This window comes from Pectinophora gossypiella, chromosome 27 (genome assembly GCF_024362695.1).
Source record: "Pectinophora gossypiella chromosome 27, ilPecGoss1.1, whole genome shotgun sequence".
NCBI lineage: Eukaryota > Metazoa > Arthropoda > Insecta > Lepidoptera > Gelechiidae > Pectinophora > Pectinophora gossypiella.
The window spans coordinates 2,278,343-2,292,571 of record NC_065430.1 but is presented as its reverse complement, the minus strand read 5'-3'; the positions used below and the strand labels follow the sequence as shown (position 1 = coordinate 2,292,571).

Genomic DNA, 14,229 nt, shown 5'->3' with positions numbered 1-14,229 from the left:
CAGTTTAGCAGCTTAAAGTATAATTTATTATATATATTAGCATGGAAATAATTAAAATAGTTTAAGCTAACCAAACCAAAATTAGGACATTAACAGGCTGATCACTTGATTGTCTGCCCGGTTGTTAACTGGTTGCGAGATAGAAATTGCTGCTTAGCAATAAGGCCGCCAGATTGTACTGTATCTTTCGTCTATGTGTGTAAAACTTCCTTTGTATGTTGTGTGCAATAAAGTATATAAAAAAATAAAGTATAAGTAGTGTAATATTAAGTATGAATAAATAATAAATAAATATTTGTATTTTATTGTCTGAAAGTAAAATAAAAATTTCATGTGCGTTTCCTGACCTAACCAGAAGATTTGACAAGTCCGGTTTTTTACAGAAGCGACTGCATGTCTGCCCTTCCAACCCGCGAAGGAAAAGCCAGCCCAATACAGATTAGGTCACATACTCCGAAAATGCATTTCTCGTGAATGTCGGTTTCCTCACGATGTTTTCCTTCACAGCTGAGCACGTGATAATCATTTATGATCCAAACATAAATTCGGAAACAAATTCGACATACATTGGTTTAGGCCTGTGCGGGGATTCGAACCTGCGACCTCAATCTGAGAGACAAGCGTTCTACCAACTGGGCTACCACAGCTTTTAACACCACTGCCGGGTGTGCATGACAACCGCGCCGCGCTCGGCGCGAATTATATTGAGCGCTTCGACCAATAAACGATACGAATGCTATCTACGTAGATGGACGTCAAACGGCTATTGGTCGAAGGCCTCGATATAATTCGCGCCGCGCGCGGCGCGGTTACCATGCAGAGCCTACTGAACGTGATTTTTCTAAAATACGCTTACGCGGTTTTTATTTTAAGACGATATTAGTCGTTATACTGTTTGTATATACGTGCGATGACGTGACGGAGTATGACCCAGATAATGTGACTTTGACAGTGACCTCTGCCAATGAGATCTGGTGCTGACCTCTCAATTAACACGCTCGACACTGTGCCATCATGCTAGCTTCTGTGTTGTAGGGCGGGCAGAGAGAGTATTAGACACTAGAAATATTTTCCCACTATACCTCATGATGTAATCGCAGGATAAAGCAGATTAGCAAGGAACAGTCTGGCGAGCCATTCAACCGAAAAATCTGGACGCGACTGAAGCGGTGTAGGACCAACCATGGAAAGTCAAACCATCACCTACATAAATGGGGCTTAAAGGAGTCGCCATACTGTGAAAGTAAACATCCGGATCAAACCATATCTCACATAGTGAACGAGTGCCCTCTACACCGTTTCCCAGGTGGCATAGCTAGGCTGCATTGTGTGACGAATGCGGCAGAAACTTGGTTAGGGGAGCTTCAGCTGGATATATGATCCACGCAGGATATTCTATTTTTGTCTGCCATACGCAATAATAATAATAATAATAACTATACCTCATACATACACAGCCTATATACGTCCCACTGCTGGGCACAGGCCTCCCCTCAATCAACCGGAGGGGGTATGGAGCATACTCCACCACGCTGCTCCACTGCGGGTTGGTGGAGAACTATACCTATATACTAACTATACCTCATTATATATTATTTCATTATTGAACAGCCTCCGTGATTAATGGTTAGGTCGTTAGGCTCACGATCTGGAGGTCCGAGTTTGATTCCCGGTGGGGACATTGTCGAAATAACTTTGTGAGACTGCCCTTTGTTTGGTAAGAACTGCAGGATTGAATATCCTGATTGTCTGTAAAAGGTAAGATGAGTCCGTGCATCGTAGGGTAGTAAAAACACATCCAGTGTGGTGGAGTATGCTCCATACTCCCCGCCCCCCTACCCAAATATTAAATATCAAATCTTCAGTTTAAGTAAGCGGACCCTGTGGAAACGAGATAACACTATAAGGAGACAATTAAAAGTTATCTTATTAGAATGTCGTATATTATAACACTATAAGGAGACAATTAAAAGTTATTTTATTAGAATGTCGTATATTTCATCTCTTTCGTCCTAAACTGTGTAGGTACTAGGTACCGCCTAAAGCCATAATAAAGAACAGCGATTCGCTCCGTCCTTATAGTTATAAATTAATACTAAATTTGATGAACACAATAAAGTACAACTAGATGGTACTTTTTTTTTGGCTTTTATGCGGACGAATGCTCACGCGACCCAGCGTCCCTTCAAATAGTGCAGGGTAGAACACCGTTGGGTTTTAGTGGGTGGCGACACCTGGGGAGTCCCACATAACCATATCGTCCCCCCGGGCGCGGGCGGCGTGGTATGCGTAACGCAATTCCCAACGTTATAAAAAAAAAGCTAAGCGAGCATTTGTATTAAACTCAAACTGTCAAAGTGATACGACATACCGTCACTAGATGGCACTTATTTCCATATGTAAGCTTAAACGGTTAGCGACATCTAGTGAATCTGTAGCGATTTGAGTAATGATATGCCATAGTATAAGACCAGAGGGGTTAAAATGGCCACATCGAAGCAGTTCATCTAAGAAAGCAATATTGCTGTTTGACGTTTGCTTGATGAATTGCTCCGATGTGGCCATTTTAACCCCCCAGGTATGCTCAAAACTGACAGCTAGCATTTCAAGGTTAGCCCAGATGACGTCATCCGACCCTGCGTTGCCATTTCGTAAAAACGTCCAATGTTTTTAATTTACTTTGGGAAATTTTGTACTTTAAAAGATTTACATACTGTATTATAATGACTTTTATATATGTGACAAATAATAGTAATTAAATACATTAGTCAGTAATTCACTTAATTTTCAATAATAAAATTTACGTCCTTGGAATGTTGGAGATACCAATTTAATGGTAACACGTACGTCATCAATGGGCTAGCAATGGCGGCTTGTCATAGGATTGAGCATACCTGGTCTTCTTATACCATGTGATATGCTACGAACCCTACCAAAAAAAAAGAACTACACGAAATGAGCGCCGGAGGCGAGAGATGGTACTAAATCTAAAATGTATGGAAGTGACCAGACGTGGTATTACAATCTTACAACCTTCTAGAATGTTCTACGTGTAGGATGGGATGTTAAGGATGGGCCATCAAGGATGGATTCTTACAAGGGTCAGGATGCGGATCGGGGCGTGGGAGATCGTCGTGCTCAGGAGGACGGGAGGAGGCACGCCTGGGAACATTTAAATGATTTATTAGGCTCACAAGTAGATTGTTTTAAGTTTACGCGGTTATTATCATAATTAAAACACATAACAACGGGTTCTTACCACGTTTATGGAAATCAGAAAACACAAAAATTTCAATAGGGAAGACGGGTTCAAATTATCGAGCATGTGGAATCCAGTAGTAGGTGTTGTAAAAAACTTAAAACGGCCTAATGTGGTGACAAAACGTGAGGACACAGTGAGTGTGGTTTGTCGAAGTGAGTTTGGTGAGAGTTCAGATGGTTCCGATATCAAATACATAAACAAGCGGCAAAGAAAGAGTGTAGACAGATATGTCTGCCCGTAGAAAATTATGGATCTATCTACTCCACTCCAATCTCATCAGTCATCCCGTGATCATGGCACTTGCAACAGTGTTGAAATATCTGGAGTCTCGTATCCCTGCTTTAAACGCGGTAAGAACCCGTTATTATGTGTTTTAATTATGATAATAACCGCGTAAACTTAAAACAATGTATTTCATGATGTGCTTCGATCATATCATGAAATGGTCATTATATGAAATAGAATATCGTTCTTTGGCCACATCATGATGTAGTTTGGCCAGATCAATGGACACAAAACGTTATTCGGTTGATACAGGGGAGGCCTGTGCCATTGGGGCGTATTTATAAACTTCGTATTACGTTCTTGCAGCGCCCACTACGGCCTCCGTGGTACAGTGGTTTGAGGCGTTCGGCTCACGATCCGGAGGTCCCGGGTTCAAATCCCGGTGGGGACATATCACGAAAAACACTTCGCGATCCCTAGTTTGTTTAGGACATTACAGGGTGATCACCTGATTGTCCAAAAAGTGAGATGATCCTTCGGAAGGCACGTTAAGCCGTTCGTCCTGGTTAACTACTTATTGATGCAAGTTAGTAGTCGTTACATGAGCCATGTCAGCCTTTGACAGCTCAATAGTAACCCTGACACCAGGGTCGATGGGGTTGGTAATCCACCTCACAACCCACACGATAGAAGAAGAGGGTTACTATTGAGCCGCCAAGGCCCCTGACATGGCTCATGTAACGACTATATACTTACTCTCATTCTTGCAGCGTCCATTGGTTGACTAAACTTCCTTTTATTACTCATCATCATAATCAGCCAATTAACGTCCCCACTGCTGGGGTACGGGCCTTCCCTATGGATGGATAGGAAGATCGGGCCTTGAACCACCACGCGGGCCCAGTGCGGATTGATGGTTATTAACGACTGCTAATGCAGCCGGGACCAACGGCTTAAGGTGCCTTCCGAAGCACGGAGGAGCTCGAGATGAAAACTTTTTTTTTGTGGCCTTTGCGAAAGTCGCTTAACTTCAACAATCGCAGACCGAGCGCGTTAACCACTGCGCCACCGAGCTCCTCCTATTATTAATTTATTATAAAATAATCTTATCACATTTAAATAGTTACCTTATACCACCATTCTAAGACCATTATCTTAATCTTTATAATATTGTTATATTTTTTAATTTATCGCAATTCCGTATCAAAATATAATAATAATAAAACACTAATCAATAACCCCTCTATTATAGTCTGTACATATCTGTACATACATTATTTAATGTGATATTAACCTATTTTTACATGGCCTCCGTGGTCCAGTGGTCAATGAGCGTCAATGGTCAATGAGCGAACAAAGGACAGTGAGCGTCGGGCTCACGATCCGGAGGTCCCGGGTTCGAATCCGAGACATAACACAAAAATCTCTTTGTGATCCCTAGTTTGGTTAGGACATTACAGGCTGATCACCTGATTGTCCGAAAAGTAAGATGAAGGCACGTTAAGCCGTTGGTCCCGGTTACTACTTACTGATGTAAGTAAGTAGTCGTTACATGAGCCATGTCAGGGGCCTTTGGCGGCTCAATAATAATATAATAACCCTGAGGTTGATGAGACTGACACTAGGGTTGATGAGGTTGGTAATCCACCTCATAACCCACATGATAAGATCGACTACCATCACGCCATCTAAATAAATAAATCTAACGTTTTTATTATTATTATATCGATTCTTCCCTTCTATCGTGTGGGTTGTGAGGTGGAGTACCAACCACATCAACCCTGGTGTCAGGGTTACTATTGAGCCGCCAAAGGCCCCTGACATGACTCGTGTAACGACTGCATACTTAAATCAGTAAGTAGTAACCGGGACCAACGGCTTAACGTGCCTTCCGAAGCACGGATTATATCGATTGTTGTCTAACGATAAGCAACACTAATTCCGTTATTCCTTAGCTTAAATACTCGTTTAGATAAACCCCGGTAACTCCATACAGAAATCTCTTTAATCTAGTCACAAAGTTTATTTTAAACACAAAAGGAAAACGAACCTGTCTTAAATAGTCTATTATACTTTCTGACAGATGTCAAAGATCATTGACGTAGTTGGTACCTACCCAGCTATGCAGTAGTCGAGTTAATGTAGGCAAATCATAGACCTCGTATAGCAAATAGACAACTTTTTTTCTGACGTGACTTATTGTACATTTTCCGCAGATGGCATTAACTACTTGGCCGGACAAATGGGGAGCGCTGAAGGCTCTCACCCGGTACAACGTTTAAGACAACAGGCCTGAGGGTGCCCAGTTGGGCGCGAACCTCGGCTCAGGGCGTCGTCTGAGAGGAAAAATATTTGAAAGAATTAATCGACCCCAGTGGGTCGATAGCGATAAGCGCTGAATGAGGGAAATCGTCGACGACGCCGACGGGGTCGGTATTGGGGTCCTGAAGTGTTTGGTGTCGCGAGCTGATTGGCCGCCTCTATGGCTGGAGTAATCGGGTCGTCGGGATCGTATATTACGTCCTTCGGACGCCGATACTTTTCAGTACCGTCCTTAAACGGGATGTCATCATCATCATCAGCCGTTCGACGCCCACTGCTGGGCATAGGCCTCCCCCAAGGATCTCCACGACGATCGGTCCTGCGCTGCCCGTATGTAGCGGCTTCCCGCGACCTTCACCAGATCGTCGGTCCACCTTGTAGCGGGCCTACTCACTGAGCGTCGTCCGACACGTGGTCGCCACTCCAGAACCCTTCCGCCCCAGCGGCCATCGGTTCTCCTCGCTATGTATCTAAGCGGGATGTATTCGGAAGAAATAGAAAACGAATCTCTGTAAAAAAAGTATGCGCGGCGCATCTTGTCACTAGCGACGGCGTATAACGTACAACTGATATTGCACTTTATTTGAACAGACATAACATTTTAATTTCATGGAACGAACTTGTACTATCTACATAACTATATGTATATGTACGGTCACGAGTACTAATATGTATACACTTTGCAACCATGTCACATTAACTTTTTTGACAAATTAAACCGTAAGCCTCATTAAATGTCAAATATGATAGTGCGACAGGGTTCTAAAGTGGGTACATGATATTGCTCATGATTGTATTTAGAACACAAGTTTGTTTTTTAGGAAAAATCCTTAGCGAATGTGAGTTTATACCGTCCGACTCATGCTGAGTTACGATAAAGAAAAGGACCCAGTTGGAAAAATGCACTTTTATTTGACATTTTCTTCTTTCCGATCTTTAGGGAATAAATAACACTATGATTTTGCAGGCGCACACTGCACAAAGGGTTGTAGTGTAAAAAATTAACCAAAACAATATGTTTATTTACTGAAATAGTATGAGGAACTGTCAAAATTTAATAACACTCAACAGTAGCGACACCTGACGGGATAAATGGGAAGCTTTTACCCTCACTCTCAGAAGTACTGCCTTTTGGTCAAAACAATCGACATAATTGGCGTCGCGCTAACGTGTAGACCCTGCTGGTCGAGTTGCGGAGTAAGATATTGGTCCCGATTCCTGCAGACACCTCCTAATTTTATTTTAACCTGTCATTTTCTTATCCGCCGAAAAGGAAACAGACGGATGAGTGACAACTCTTAATTTTACCCGGGCGAATATAATAGGCATCTCGTTCATACGCAACCTATTTGACTTGTGCTGTTAACTTAATTCTGTCAGGTTATTGACCAATATAAAATTTATGTTTTTAAATTTCTGCCTAAAATTGACGTGTGTTCCATATTTATGCCTGTCGATAACCTGTCCCTTTCTTATTCAGCGGATAAGAAAATGTCAGGTATAACTTAAAATGAAATTAGATTTTGTATACAGAAATTAGCACCAATATAGTTATAAATTAATACTAAACTTAAAAAACACAATGTAGTACAACTATTTGCTGCTTTTTTTAGGCTAGGCGAGAATTTGTATTAAACTGAAACTGTCAAGGTGTTCATAATGATACGACACACCGTCACTAGATAGCGCTTATTTCCATTATATAAGGTTATACGGTTAGCGACATCTAGTGACTCTATAGCGTACGTCCATACGTCCGCCCTCAGTTGGAGTATGGCTTCCAAATATGGAACCCATATTTTAAAAAGGACAGAGATGTTAGAGAAAGTTCAAAGAAGAGCTACAAAGATGGTGACCTCGCTCCAAAATAGAGCTTATGAGAAACGTCTGCTTGAATTAAATTTAACCACTCTAAAAGAACGAAGACACAGAGGTGATCTTATAGTAGTTTATAAAATACTACAAGGGCACTACAACATTAAACAATTAAAGGAACTATTTAAGGGTCTTTTACTGTGCAAGCTGTGCGCTTATGGAACTCCTTACCTGCTTCCATCAGAGTCGCTAACTCTCTTCAGAGCTTCAAAAACCAGTTGCGAGCTCATTTTGAATCCTTATGTGGATATTCTTAGGATATTACTATTATGTATGATGTATTTTATTTATTTCAATACCTGTATGTGTGTGTATAGTCTATTATTTATTATTATAGTTTTCTTTAGATTATGGTTAGGTATATTTTTAGTATATATGGATTATATTAAATTGAGTATTTATTAATATATGTACGTATAGTATAGAGTATTTATTATATTAACTTTAGTTTTACTTTTAGGTATTTATTTATTTATTTTTTGTTGCACCATCCCGCATCCAAGTTGTAAATGTTTGTTTCCTTTTGTTGGTTGCCTGGAAGAAATTGCTCTAGAGCAATAAGGCCGCCCAAATTGTACTGTATTCATGTGTTATGTCTGATTGTTGAAATTCTAGTTCTGTGCAATAAAGTATATTTGATTTGATTTGATTTAAATTCAACAAAAATACAAATTTAAGAGGGCACTCACTGAAACTGTACATGCCTCCACATGGAGGCTTGCACATGCAAGCAACCCCAGAAAACATTTGCTCCCCAACCGCGTAGTGGACTCATGGAATAAGCTTCCAGAGTCAGTGGTCAGTGCACCATCAGTGAACTCATTTAAGAATTGACTTGACGAACATTATAAAAAAAACAAAAACCCAAGTGCAGTGACGTACACGCATCAGCTTATGCTGCTAGTGTACTTGATAAATAATAATAATAATCGCGATTTGAATAATATGCTACACAGTACTCACCTAACACCATCCCTGGAGAGGAAGCGGGGGCGAATGGGCACGCTCGCTCATGACAACACGCAGCTTGACGTTACCGGGACGCTGGCATGCTCACACCTGCAATTAGATAGATAGATAGATAGATAGATAGAATCTTTAGAATTACACACGAATTCACGGTCAATATTATTATGAGGAGCTCGGTGGCGCAGCGGTTAACGCGCTCGGTCTGCGATTGTTGAAGTTAAGCGAGTTTCGCAAAGGCCGGTCATAGGATGGGTGACCACAAAAAGTTTTCAGCTCGAGCTCCTCCGTGCTTCGGAAGGCACGTTAAGCCGTTGGTCCCGGCTGCATTAGCAGTCGTTAATAGCCACCAATCCGCACTGGGCCCGCGTGATGGTTTAAGGCCCGTTCTCCCTACTCGTATCCATCCATAGGGAAGGCCCGTGCCCCTGCAGTGGGGACGTAAATGGGCTGATGATGATGATGACTATTATTAGAAGTCACTGTGGTGCTCTGGCACAGTAGCGGCCCTATATTTAGATGGTGCGAGACCTCATAGTGGCACCAGCCTCCTAAAATACAAAATTTCTTTGGAAATCAACGTAATCAAAACAAAAAGTGTAACTTAAGGAGTAGATAGATGCCGCCTGTTGTGCTGTTGTGCTTTTCTGTATATGCTGTCCTTATCTCTGTATTTTGTGTCCATTGTGCTCAATAAAGTATTTTATCTATCTGTAGATGTTTGATTTTATTCCCTGGCCACACTTACGTAAAATACAAGCAGTGTTTGTATAAACAGAGTTGAGATGTTTATCGCACGCACGTCTTATCTGTCTCACACAATGACACTAATATGCGCCTACCCATTGTTTTCATTAACTTTATCTACTTGATGCTCCTCGAATCTTGTTTTGTTTAGATTAGAGATGTACGCTCACGAGTTGGTTTAACCATTATAGACGGCAATACGGCTCACCACCTATCACACTGGTCTAACAGAAACCTTTCATTCATCTTATGATGGATGTACCTCTCACCCCAAGTACGGTCACGAGTACTAATATGTGTACACTTTGCAACCATGTCACATTAACTTTTTTGACAATTTAAACCGTAAGCCTCACCAAATATGATAGTGCGACAGGGTTCTAAAGTCTCCAGCCTCCGGCTGATTGAGGGGAGGCCTGTGCCCAGCAGTGGGACGTATATAGGCTATTAATGTTATGTATGTATCGGATAGGGGCGGACTCTAATTGCACTTTATGACAAGTTGTTTTGATTGGCTGGCCGCTGCCAGTGGCGCCGCAAGCCGCGCGCATTGTTTCTAGTCGTTATAGATGTTCGTTAGGGTTCGTTATGTTTATTTTATTATTATTAGATTTTATAACTTAATAACAGACGGAATAAAGTCGTGAATCTGTGTCACGACTTTATTATTTTCAATTTGGAACTGGCATATTATTTCATTTGTTTTTATTTTGATTTCTTCTTTTTCGAACGGGAACGTTTTCCCGCCTTTTAAAAAGACGGTGACGGGAATTTTGTTCGGTTGCGGTAATCTGTTTTATTCATTAAAAAAAAATATGAAAATATAACATTATTCAAGAGAATTGCTGAATTGTTTGATTACGACGAGCGCCGCCTCCCTACCTGAGAGCAGTAGTATTATCACATAGATAAAACCACTTTATTACCTATTTGTATTTTACTTTTGAAATTCCTTAAAAAAATAATATCCGTAATTATCCGAAACTAACGGATAATCCGAAATAATTCATTATCCGTATCCTGTATTATAATCATCTCCAATCTGTATCCACAATTTCATATCCATAATATTCCTACCGTAGGTCACATATTGCATGTGTGTATTAGACCGGTCATTGTTTCTTTCTGTGAATTGTACCGTGTACAATAAACCATAGATTAATAATATTGACAGAGCCTGTTGAAGCATTAAATAGTTTGTCAATTATGCAAATTGAGTCTGTCTACATAAATGTGTGCTATAGGTAGGGTTGCCATCTCTAAAATCTGTCAACCAAGACAGGAAGTGTGAAAACCCTAGATTTTTAAACTTACAACTTGGTTGTTTGAATAGTTTTTTAATACTACCTCCTATTCAGTAAAATTAAATAACGGGGTATGGGGTGTAAGTGACATCATAACAAATACTGAGGGGGTTGATTCAACTCACCAATCTGAGTATTAACTCAGAATTAATCAAGTGGAATTTTCCATTGCAACAGTAGCATAGAATAATAATAAAAAAAAAACACAAATAGTATCAGGATTTGTTACAATGTCACTAACACCTGTATTTATTTATACTAGTAAAGGGTTAGTTAGTTAGTGGGCTTTGTTTTCCGTCCCGTGCTGTAGGGCTCCCCAAGTGTTCCGGGCAGCCCTCGGCGGAGGGGGAGGCGCTTGACGCGCTCCCATGGGCGCTGGGCCCCAAAGGGCATCCGCCGGCGGGGACGCGGTTGTGTGCAATTGCGTTCCCGTATCCCCGCCACAGGGCGGCAAGGAGGAACACCGTTGGGTTTTAGTGGGTATACCGGGTGGCGACACCCGGGGAGTCCCACATAACCCGGGCGGCGTGGTATGCGTAATGCATTTCCCAACGTTAAAAAAAAAAAATCCGCATTTAGACTCTAAAATGGCCCATTATGCGTGCTAGTAAAGGTTTATAAAAGTAATATTTTTTGGCTATATAAGCGACATGCAAGCACATGAACGTCGGAGTCGCCGTAGCCGAAATCGACTGGATCACATCAACATCAATTCAATGTAATTATCATGGATAAACTTGTTGAAGGTCAATGTAACATTTTTGAATCTACGTCATTTCGCAAGGAGTTATGGCTGAGGAGAAGAAATGACAAGAAACTGGAACAGCAACATATCTTTTAAATCAATGAGGGTACATTACAAGTTATTTAATAACTAGAGGAACACATTCAATACCAGACATTTTTATCATTTAGGTAATCATTAATCTTATAATAAGCTTTTTTACATATAGTAAGCTTCACATGAGCTGTAAATTTATTTTCTGACAAAATTAAAATATTATCTGGTATTTATTATAAAGTATTTTTTATCATCATCACATCATCACCAGCCCATTAACGTCCCCACTGCAGGGGCACGGGCCTTCCCTATGGATGGATAGGGAGATCGGGCCTTAAACCACCACGTGGGCCCAGTGCGGATTGGTGGTTATTAACGACTGCCAATGCAGCCGGGACCAACAGCTTAACGTGCCTTCCGAAGCACGGAGGAGCTCGAGATAAAATCTTTTTTTTTTATGGTCACCCATCCTACCGGCCTTTGCGAAAGTTGCTTAACTTCAACAATCGCAGACCGAGCGCGTTTACCGCTGCGCCACCAAGCTCCTCATTTTTTATCATAAAAGTATTTTTTTATTATATTCTCAGGGGAACTACCTATAGAGGAGTCACCTCCTCACGGTGCAGGTTTCTTTAGGGTGGGTCAGAAAGCTGGGTGAGGTGTGTGTACTTACTTCATCTTGCTATGGATGTACCTCTGACTACTCCAATTGGAATATAGTTGAGATTAAGTTATGTTCTATAAGGTCCTATCTTTAGAGGTAAATGTTGTTGTGCTATACATATTATGTATTTTGATAAACAAACGCTGTAAAAATCTAATCCAGGAACCAAACTTTTTAATAAGATTCTTATTAGACTTAGATAACATTAAAAACTGAGGGTACATCACTAAAACCTGCAGAAAAAATACCTACCTACATCGAGCCGTCGAAAGGAGCGAGTATTCTAGATAATATTGCGCATAAACATTCTAAATGGAAGGAAACATCGGCCGACACCAGCGCGTAACCGTTCCTCTAAACCTGTTCTTAATAGCACTTTCTATTGCAAAAATAAATGTTTTAATAACCTCCTTTAACTGCAGACTGTACTTACTCAAAGACACATACAATTACCGCGACGCCAGATAAATACTCCACAAGGTTAGCATAAAGTGTTTAAGGACGTCAAACATCACAAAGTCCAAAACAAAAATGTGATGAACGTTAATAAAATAGTAGGTATAACATACCGAAAGCAACGATACATTGCAATATTTTAAGACAATTTTAACTAGTAAACTAATAATTTTCTTATATAAAACTTACCGATATAAGTTTGGAGGTCGTTGCTGTCTGCTTTAAATGAGATGTTAACGTGAAATTATTTTGTAAAATTGATAAAAATTGGCCTTATCGACACGACACTAATCGTACGAGAAAATGATTGAACGAATATGTGACTGTGAAGTGTGAATGAATTGGGCACGGCACAGGCAAGAAAGTAACTTTGACATTTCTACAATCTTGCCAACTTAGAAAATTGCGATGAACAGCTGTATGAATTCGATTCGATTAGTTGCTCGATCTGGAATCGATTAGTTTTTTGTTCTTTATTTTTATTGTTGTCAAATTTAGTATCGATCGCCATCGACTCGCAAAGAAGAAGAAGAATTGTTATCTTATTATTGGCTTCTGCGTGAAGCATAAAATGCACGCATGTATGAATGGCTGTAGTGTGTTTTTTGTTTAAAGACAGCCCATATATCTTACTGTCAGGGCTGTATTCCGTTAAGTGTATTTTTGTTCTTCACCAGTCTAAGCGCTCCACTCAAATTTATTTAAGATAAAGAATTATTATCCAAGTTTATTTTACATAAAGATAAAGTCAATGAGATCTCGATTCTAAAAATTGTTAAAAAAAAGCTCAGGCAGTAAATCATTCGTTCATTTCTCGGTTCATTCACGTTTCAATCACCGAACCAAACGTCAAAAAGCACAGACTAGTAAGAGATACTACGTATCAGACGAACATCTCTAGTACTAACGTTTTGTTTGATTGGTTTTAATGATACATGACAGTTGGTTTTTTTTTAATAATCGAATTTTACTTGGCAAAGGACTACGCGTCATGCGGCATAGTGTACAGGAGTGGGACGTTCAAAAGAAAAGGTCTTGTATCTGGAATCGGTATTATTCTACAGATTTTAATTCGACTTTGAAACAAGTAAGTACTTATTTCAAAGTCCCAGATAAACGTAAAATCTGTAGAAAATAATACCGAACCCAGAAACAAGACCTAATGACCTCTTTTTTTAAGTTAGGGCTTGGTTCGTAGGGTTAAAAACATGTGAGAGATTATTCATTAAATTATTTATTTTTTAATTTTATACAATATTTTTACGTAATGCAAGAAATGGTTTTTACATCGGAGGCACACACTTCTTTAGATTTAGACGGGATAAATCCATGCCCTTTAATATGCGATTTACACACAAAGAGATTCAAAAGTTCACTTCTTGGTGTATCTTTTAAATTAATTTAGTTTTCGAGACACTTCCGTCACTTATTGAGTCTTTTCTCGGTGCATGGAAAATGATGTAATGAAAACAGCGCCTGGTCACGAATTTTTGCAAACACAGCACTCGCGATACATTTTCGAAAGAAAATACATGCGAAAAGATTCACTGGGCTTTGTATTACAAGATAAAGTGGAGAAGATAAGCACAAATACACTTCACTCGATCACACAGTTTGTCATCTGTGT

General features: G+C 40.2%; 1 protein-coding gene across 2 annotated transcripts in view; it reads right to left on the bottom strand.

Annotated features, from left to right (window-relative positions):
* LOC126378901 (pantothenate kinase 3) overlaps positions 1 to 12,938 on the bottom strand; it is a 45,227-nt gene extending 32,289 nt beyond the window's left edge. The window contains exons 1-2 of one of the 2 annotated variants that reach the window (XM_050027403.1): positions 12,792 to 12,938; positions 8,648 to 8,743 (exon numbers count right to left, since the gene is read on the bottom strand). The gene's annotated coding sequence lies outside the window, so the exon portion shown is untranslated. Of the gene's footprint in view, positions 1 to 8,647; positions 8,744 to 9,398; positions 9,467 to 12,791 lie in introns of those variants that run through there. The other variant, XM_050027404.1, reaches the window with a different exon arrangement.
* Between the last annotated feature and the right edge of the window lie 1,291 nt (positions 12,939 to 14,229).